At 44.2% G+C, this 9,020-nt stretch overlaps 1 pseudogene; it reads left to right on the top strand.

Moving 5' to 3' along the window:
• Positions 1–470: 470 nt before the first annotated feature.
• On the top strand, positions 471–8,736 carry LOC140515990 (ankyrin repeat domain-containing protein 54 pseudogene; annotated as a pseudogene).
• The last annotated feature ends 284 nt before the right edge of the window (positions 8,737–9,020 follow it).

Genomic DNA, 9,020 nt, shown 5'->3' with positions numbered 1-9,020 from the left:
TGAATCTCTTGTCCCCTCAATTCTATCTCAGGACTTCTCACCTGCATTAACCATCCTCTCCTCTTTTCTCCATCTGGAGTGCTTGATGAACCAATTCAACCCTACACTGTCCTCCTGTCTTGAATTCCTAGTCCATTTTCATTTCCCCGATTATGCCCTGCCAAGCCTCGGCCTTGGATCACTGCCACCATTCAGTACCAGCCTGGCTCCAACAACAGGTGGAGAAAACCACCCAATCATTCTGTGAGGGATTTCTCTACAAACAGGTTGCACAGGTTGAATTGGCAACTCTTCTATATCAACCTAATCAATCCACTCTAGACAGTGTCATCTAGCCCGTCCCACCCCCGCAGCTATGGGAACAGTGGAAGTGGGGGTGGGGGTGGAGGTGGGGGTGGGATTGGCCGCAAAGGCAGGCCGGACCGGGGCTTGCGTGACGTCAATGCTGACGTCGCCGAGCCTGTCAGAAAGAAGCTGAGGTGACGAGCGCCCCAAAGCTCCATAGCAGAAGCTGCAGCCCAGGTCGGCGGCTGCAGCTCAGGTCCCTGGTTATCGTCGAGCTGGCGGAGGGCGGCAGCAACGGTGGCGGCGGCAGCGCCGCCGACGGCGGCGGCGATGAGGTTGCTATGGCATCTCCGAGCAAAGGCGGAGAAATCTTACAGGGGGCCACGGGCGGACCCAAGCTCGACACCAGGTTCTCGTTCGGAGAATTTGCCGCGGTTCTGGGCGGCCTGGGCTCTGCGTCTGCATCCGCGTCCGCAGCCGCCTCCGCAGCGGCCGCCGCAGCGGCGGCCGCATCCGCGGCTGCATCCGCGTCCGCAGCCGCTGTCGCAGCCGCGAACGTGACTCCAGACCCACCTCCCGCCCCGCCAGAGCCTGCGCCCCTGAGGATCCTGCATGAGCTGTGGCAGCACGACCCCACACCCAGTGAATTGCGGAAGGGGAAACTGCGTCCCGGCCGCCTGCGGCTCGCATCGCGACCACACCGCCGCATAGGGCCCACGGGCCGCGATCTGCACGCCCTCAAAAAGCTGAGAGAAGCCGCCAACACCAACGACTTGGAAACGGTGCGACAGCTGCTGGAGGAAGGAGTCGATCCTAGTGCGGCGGACGACAAAGGCCGCACCCCCCTGCACTTGGCGTCCAGCAACGGTAATGACCAGATCGTGCAGCTGCTCCTGAGCCACGGGGCCGATCCGGACCAGCGAGATGGGCTGGGGAACACCGCTCTGCATTTGGCTGCCTGCACCAACCACATTCCCGTCGTCACAACGCTGCTCCGAAGAGGGGCCCTGGTAGAATCTCTAGACCGAGCCGGCAGGACCCCCCTGCACCTTGCCAAATCGAAGCTGAGTAGCCTGCAAGAGGGAAATTCCCAGTGCTTGGAGGCTGTCCGACTGGAGGTGAAGCAGATCATATTGATGCTCAAAGAGTACCTGGAGCGACTCGGCCAGCACGAGCAGAGCGTCCGGCTGGATGACCTCTGCAAGCGTCTCCAGACGACAAGCACCAAAGAGCAGGTAGAAGAGGTGACCGAACTCCTGGCCAATTTGACCTCGCTCAGCCTGCAGATGCAGAAGATGGAGAAGAGGTAGCTACATAAAGAAGTCCCGCCCCCCAGAGTCCCTTCCATGACCTTTGCCTAGCATCCATCATCACCATCTCAGAAAAGGGGAGACGCCAACCTGTTCTGCTACCCTTCCACTGGATCCATATCTGCTTGGTGAGGACTTCATCATCTCCACTGGAGGAATGTGGTACACAGAGGGACCCATCTTCAGAGCCTCCCCCACGGAGGCAGTGCCTGTTGCTTCCTTCTTTGACCTCCATCACCCAGAACCCCATCACCATTCCTTCTGCCTAATTGCTACAGCTTGGCTGATAGTGTCGGCCATCCCCTGGTGAATAGCCAGCCTTCTGTTCTCCTGCTGGCTGTGGTGTGCTGCCGCCTTGTGGCCGGTTTTAGACCTGCCATCCCTTGGCTGCAGGAGACACCAGATTAGGGGTTTCCAGACCTCTTTCTCCCTTGTCTATATACCTGTGGCTCCTCTCCTCCACTGGACACAAATTGGAGCAGATGGGCCCGACCCTTCTCTCAAAGCTCTCTTCTGAACTTTTCAACAGCCCGGGTTCAAGTTCATTCTTTTGTGGCTTGCTGCTGTGAGCAGAGAAGCCAGGACTGAAGTGGACCACCTGCGGTGGAGGGGGGAACCCCTTTTCCAAGTCCTTTTGGGGGTAGAAGCAGAGGTTCTGGTGGTAAACATTGCATCTTTCACCAGCACTTAAATTTCAGACTTAAGATCTAAATGGAGTTGTGGTAAGCTGAGGGGGGATTTTTGTTTGACATGGGAAGTTTTAGGGTGGGACCAGGAATTTGGGAGTCTGAAATCTAAGGGGGACAGAGTTGAGCAGGGCACAGTTTTGAACCAAAGCATAAGATCTGTAGCCTCGTCATTGGAAGTGTTGGTTCTTGACAAGAGGCAGGACCCTCTGTCACCTCCCCTTGTGGGGGAGGGCTGGACCCTTGGCGGGAGGGGATGGTAAGAAGCTGCCTCCCTTCCTCGGCTGCTGGGGAACCTCAGCCAGCTGCGCGTCCTCCTCGCAGCGTCTCTGGGCCTGTCTGCAAGGGCATCACTGCCTCTCACCTTTTTACTGTGGTCTTGGACCTCGACTGGAAAACATATTGTTATTGTCAGGTGATGATTTCATGTCTTTTCTCTTTTCTCCCCCATTTCCTTCACCCCCGCAATCATTTGGTTGGGGTACACTGGGAGGGTGGGACAGGTTGTTAAGCTCTGGGCTCCTCCCCTGACGCCAAGGACCTGGGGGAACTGCCAGGCCCTGAGAAATCTCTGTAATGGTTTTTGTCAGTAATTCTTCTATTGTTTCACATATATAAACCGAGGCTATGTAAGAATGTTGTTTAACATAAATCCATTTAGAGAGATTTTCTAATTTCATTAATTTTCATAGTGCTTTCTTCACAGGTCAGTGGAAAGGCTGCAATAAACAATATTGTATGTTAAAGAAAAAAAAGGGTGGAGGGAAGGGGAAAGGGAGAAAGGGATTCAAGGCAATGATATTGCAAACCAGAGAGTGATGATGGCCCTGAGGCAAGAGGGAAGTGAGTGTGGAGGGAACTGATCAACAGACTTGCTCTCCTGGTGTCAGGGCCTTGACCAGCAGGCCCTAGGGTCCCAGGAGCTCCTTGGCAATTGGAGGGCTGGCCTTTTCTCTCCCTGTGCTCCCACCTACCCTCACTCAGGGCATTTGGCCAGCCCATTAAAGGGGAGCAGAAACGTGGAGTTTCAGGGTGTGGGGGTGACACATCAAGGGGGACCAGGGCTTACTATTGTCTGGGATGGAGCCCCACTCTTAAGCAGGGAAGCCTGCAAAGTCTCCATTCTCCCTTTTAGTAACTAAGCACTGTATTTTCTTCTCTGATTCAGACCAGGGGCTCTCCTGCCTTAACATGCTTAACATTTCCCTCCCTCACACCAGCCTTGGGAGGAAAGCAGAGCATGGATGAGCTATTCCCAGAGCCCCCCACTGAGGTGGGACCTCCTTTTTGGGGTCCCTCTCAGTACTCTCATCCCCTTACACTTGGCATATTGCTTAGCCTGCTAGTAAGTCTGCCTGCCCTGTCTCTCCCTGCTCCAACCCACCTTCTATTTAGCCCCAAGTGGTTTTCCTAAAATACAGGTCTGACCATGTCCTTAAGGGGGCATACGCAATCAGTTCCACTCTCTTCCTATCACCTCCAGGATTGAATACGAGATCCCCTTTGGCCTTCAAAATAGTTCACAACTAACCCTGCTTCTGTTTCTTTCCAGTCTTCTTACAGCTTATTCCCTCTGTGTACTCTTTGATCCAGTGATCCTGCCTTCATTGCTGTTCCAGGAACAAGACACTCCATCTCTCAGGACTGGCATTTTTTCTGGCTCTCCCCACTGCGCGAAGTGCTCTCCCCTCTCATCTCTGGCTCCTGGCTTCATTCAGTTCCAAGATTATATCCCACCTTTTACGGGAAGACTTTCCCAAACTCTCTTAATTCTAAATACCTTTCCTCTATTAATTATGTCCTATTTATCGTGAATGTAGCCTGTTTGTATATACTTGTTTACTTGTCTCCTCCACTAGATTGTGAACTCCTTGAGAGCAGAGATTGTCTTTTGCTTCTTGTTGTATTTTCAGCACATGGCACAGTGCCTGGTTCATGGTAAGCAGTTAATATGCTTATTGACTGCCTGATTGATATTGATACCTAGATACATGTTATCTCTAGCAATGGGAGTATGCTCCTTGAGAACCAAGCCTATCTTATTTTTGCCTTTGCATCCCCTGATGCTAGAAAGTGGCCTGACCTATACTAGGGTCTTAAGAAATGCAATTAATCGCCACTGGGAAACAGGATGTGGTGTTTTGTTGACATCTAGTGGCTATACTAGATATTGCAGTTTAGGGAACTGTTTAGGCCAATGACTTTAGTAAGGGTATTTTTGTTTTGTTTCCCCTGCTGCACCCCCACTCCAGAACCACAGAATCTCAGAGCTGAAAGGATTTCCAAGGCCACTGTTCCAAACTAAATGAGAATCCCTTCTAAAACATCCCTTAACAAGTGGTCAAATAGCTTCAGTTTTGAAGACCTTGAACTGTGGAAATTGAGTGACCCATACTGACTCCATCTTGTGACTGAGTTCTGGAGCTAGCTCAGTTCCCTTTCTAGGGAATTCTAATATTGAATTATGCGTCTAGTCCAACTTCTGTCTTGTAAGAAAACTATTATGGGAATTGTGAGAAAACTTTATTGTACTGTTTGAATCTATTGCTGCCTGGCTGGGAAGCTGTACCACTTCTACCTGTTGCTTAGAAACCCTTCACTAAAGATCTAGGTTATGCTGACCAGAAAATCAGATCAAAAGGAGTTTTATCAAAATTATACATCTCTAGCAATTCATATATTTTTATCTGAAAACTGGCCCTGTACTACTCAATCAATTACTGTTTCCACATTCCGTTGATTGAATATAGATACTTGGTAGGGAGTAGTACACCTCTTTTTCTGATTTGAAGAAATTGTACTTGTTCACTCTCCCACTCCCAACTGGGAAAGCCTCTAATCCTTCAATGAGAAATCAGATTACTCAATCTTGTATCCTGGTTTATATCCTGTTAATTATTTCCTTTTAATACATAAAAATCTGTCTCCCCCTCTATTCAGGGTCCAGTTACAAACTGAGGAGGCCTGGTTCTGATTTCTTATGCAATTACCATGCATTAGTATAAATTGATATGCTCAGAAACTTGAACCTTTGTTTTCTCAGTGATTTCATCTTTTACCCATCACAGTTTTTGACAAAACCAGCCAGATCAAGAAAGGACTCTGACCTCCGGGACTGCATCGTAGTTAACTTTTTGAAAGACTGCCCTGGAGGTAGGACTCCTGCCTTGAGTTCAGATTTTTCTGAACTAAGGTAAGCTTTACCCCCAACCTGCTGGGGAAAAGATAGCCCCTTTAAAGGAACTATGAACTCCAGTAGTAATAAAATACCGAAGAGATACTCTCTTTAAGGGGACAATGCATTTTGACAATAGTAAAATACTGAAGGATTCCTCCTTGGATAACATTTCTTTTACCAGGGCAAGATGGCTCTGTTAAATTGAAACTCCCTTCAGAAAATTTTTATTGACCTGAAAACAGGAGTGGAAGGGGTTGAATAAAAGAGCTCTCAAACTATGCTCACATATCTGAAAATTCAAATGGATCTTAAAATTGGCATAAATGAGGAACTTTTAATTATGGCAAATTAAAGGTTTTGAGATTAGACTTTCAGTAGGAGGTAAGGAGGCTAACAAGTATGTGATTGTTTTATCGTTTTGTCTGTGTTTTTGTTTTTTTGTAAAATACAGAAAAATCTTTGTCTTGTGTCATATTTAGAGTTGTTTGTAAATTCTGCTACCTTGAAAGATTTCTAAGGGGAAAATGCAGCCAGCCAGAAGGACTGCCAAAAAGCTGCAGCCAAAGAGGAAGATGAATGATGTTTCATACTTGAAGCAGTTCTCCTAACTTTGTGTAACCTGATGCTAAACACTGTCCTAGTAAACAAGACTAACTCCCACTTTAGCGTTTCAGTGGGAAATTAAGTTCAAGAGAAGCCTGAACACCTTCGAGATACTTTCTCTCTGTCATTTCAGCCTGGCTACATTGGATTACAGAAGTAAAGAAAGAACATCAAAGAAAGGAAAAGTTTTTTCTGCTTTCTAAGAATTTGTGGCATTATAAATGAATTAGAGATTTCAAATTATGGTAACTGCTAAAGACACCTGAGATTTTGGAGGTTTGGAGATTAATCATTAAGGTGTTTGGAGATATAATCATTTTAAGATTGCAGAAGAGAACTCCTGAGACTTTGGGTAATTCCAGGAACTCACTCTCTTCTCTTCGTTCTATCTGATGAAGTACTTAGCATATGCTGAGATATCTTACTGAATCTTGAGATACACTCTGTAGAATTTCTTTTAAAGAAAAATAAGAATTGAATTCTGTTTCAGGGGTAAAAAGTACTTAAATCACCTTTTCTCTGAAGTTTGATAGAGCTGTTGTTTTAGTGTAATGAAGAAAGGCAGCTATTTTGAAAGAAATCCCAAAGGGAAGAAAAAAAATAGGTATGCAGTTGACATTTAAATTTGTCTTGAATTTGGTAGCTGCCTCTTAACCCTTTCTTGACCACGAAAAGAGAAAAACTTGTTTCAATCAAGGAGCAACTTAAAAATGAGTAAAATTTAATTAAGGAATGAAAAGGGTGATTTAAATCAAAGAGGGGGTCTGTGAGGAGGAATTGCTCCCCCCTCATCGAAGAAACTTAAAAAGAGACTATACATTTGTAAGCACTTAGAAACTCCCAAAGGTAACAGTATTGGGGTTCTGTAAAATTTCGTGCTAAATTTCAAAGGAGAAATTCTATGGAATAAATATTAGTTATTTAGACAATTTGGGATATGATTAGGAAATATCAATACTCTGACCCTGAAAGACCATTTTGGGCAGGATGTATTTCCCCAGCCTTTAGAGTCTTGTGAGCACCAAAGCAAGGGGATTGGAATGTGAGGCTGCTACTTGGAGTCTCTCTCAATGGAAAGGGGAAAGTGCTACCTTGAACATCTGAAAATGAGCTAATTGTTAATTCTGGGCTCTAAATTTTAAAGCACAGGTGCCTAAATGGCCCTGGAAAATTGAGATTTTGATTTTGTGGTTGTAAATCTAGATTTGATTTTGTTGATATTTGTCCTGTAACTAAATTATGATGTCGTGAAATGTGTTCTATTAATGGTGGCTTCAAATGCAAAGAAAAAAATGCTGGACATGCATGGATCAGGGAAACCTGAGTTACACTCCAGTCTCAGAAATTTATTAGCTATGTGATCTTAAGCAAATTATCTCTGTTTACCTCAGTTTCTGGATCGGTAAAGAGGAAAATAATAATGGTACCCACCTCTAGGGTAGTTGTGAGGATCAAATGATATAATGATTGTGAAGTGCTTGGCACAATGACTGGCATATGGTAAGCACTATATAACTGTTGACTATTCTTATTACTTCTTTGATTGTATATTGTGGAAATTCTATATCAGATTTTAAATGTGATTAGTATAAAATGCCAAAAGATGATAAAATGAATGATTTTTTAATGTGGGATAATTTGGAATTGCATTTGGCTGAATTGAAATCATCTGACTGGTAATAAGTTTTATTTCATGTTTTAAATACATGGTATTGTGTATGTTATTATTGTGTTTCTAAAAAATTTTCTTATATTGTGAAATGCTGTGAGAAACCAATGTATCAGAAATGCTGTTAGCTAAATAACTTCTCTTTTAATCTGGATGCTATTAAAAGAATGTGATAAAAAAATAGATATTTGAAAACTGTTAAATATTTAATGGTGTATATTTTGTCTTAAATAAATGATAATAATTTTAATAATGATGATGATAATAATAACAATTTACTGTTTGGGGAAAAAGTTGTACAGACTGTTTAAGATATCCCTGTCTGTGAGGCCTCTTGAGATTTTGTATTCAAACTGGATCATGAGATGTTATCAGCCCGGGGACCACATGGTGAAAAATCTAAAGTACTGAAGTTTGAGAACCTAGAACCAAGAAAACAGAATTCCCCTCTCCTACTCCTTCTTGGGGGCAGGAGAAGAATTCAAATTCACTATAATAAAGTTTAAGTTTTCATTTGAAAATTTTTGGCTATCCCTTAAAAAAATTAACAAAAATACATAGGGTGTTTTAAAGATGTAACTTCAATACATTAATAAGCGTCAACTATGAAATATTCACTGTATGTCTGAAATCCCAGAATGTAATTTGTTTTAATTTATAAAGGATAAATGAAATGTAATTGCTAGGGAAACATAAGAAAAGTAATAATATTCAAGCCCTAAGCTGTGATTTGTGAAATTTTACTATTTGAGGTGAAAAAATCTTGAGACTATAAATTGATAGTTTTGATGACAGGGATGGTTGTCTGAATTGTCATTGTCTTTCCTCAAATTAGAAATCAGATTGACTAATCTTGTATCTTGGTTTAAATCTTGTTAATTGTTCTTGTTTAATGCATAAAAGTGTCTCCCTCTGTATTCGGGCTATAGTACCGAGCTGAGGAGGACTGGTCCCATGTGTTATACAGTTGGCATGCATGAATCAATAAAATCAATATGCTCGCAATCTTAAGCCTTTGTTTCATCATTTACCCCTCACACAATGACAGTAAACCCATTGCCTCCCAAGACCCCATCCTCCTTGGGACAACTCCCAGTGTAAGGGATTAATTCTGCATGTTATGACAGAATTTGCCTCTACAACTTTCATCCATTGTTCCTAACTCTGTTTGCTGGGACCTAATTTAATCCTTCCTTCTAACTACACTTCTAAAACTAGAAGACGGCTCTCTTGTTCCCCACCCCCAGTTTTATCTGATTGTTTTTGTTACTGGAGCTGGACACCAAGTG

Source organism: Notamacropus eugenii, chromosome X (assembly GCF_028372415.1).
Source record: "Notamacropus eugenii isolate mMacEug1 chromosome X, mMacEug1.pri_v2, whole genome shotgun sequence".
NCBI lineage: Eukaryota > Metazoa > Chordata > Mammalia > Diprotodontia > Macropodidae > Notamacropus > Notamacropus eugenii.
This window is presented reverse-complemented; position numbering and strand designations above follow the sequence as displayed.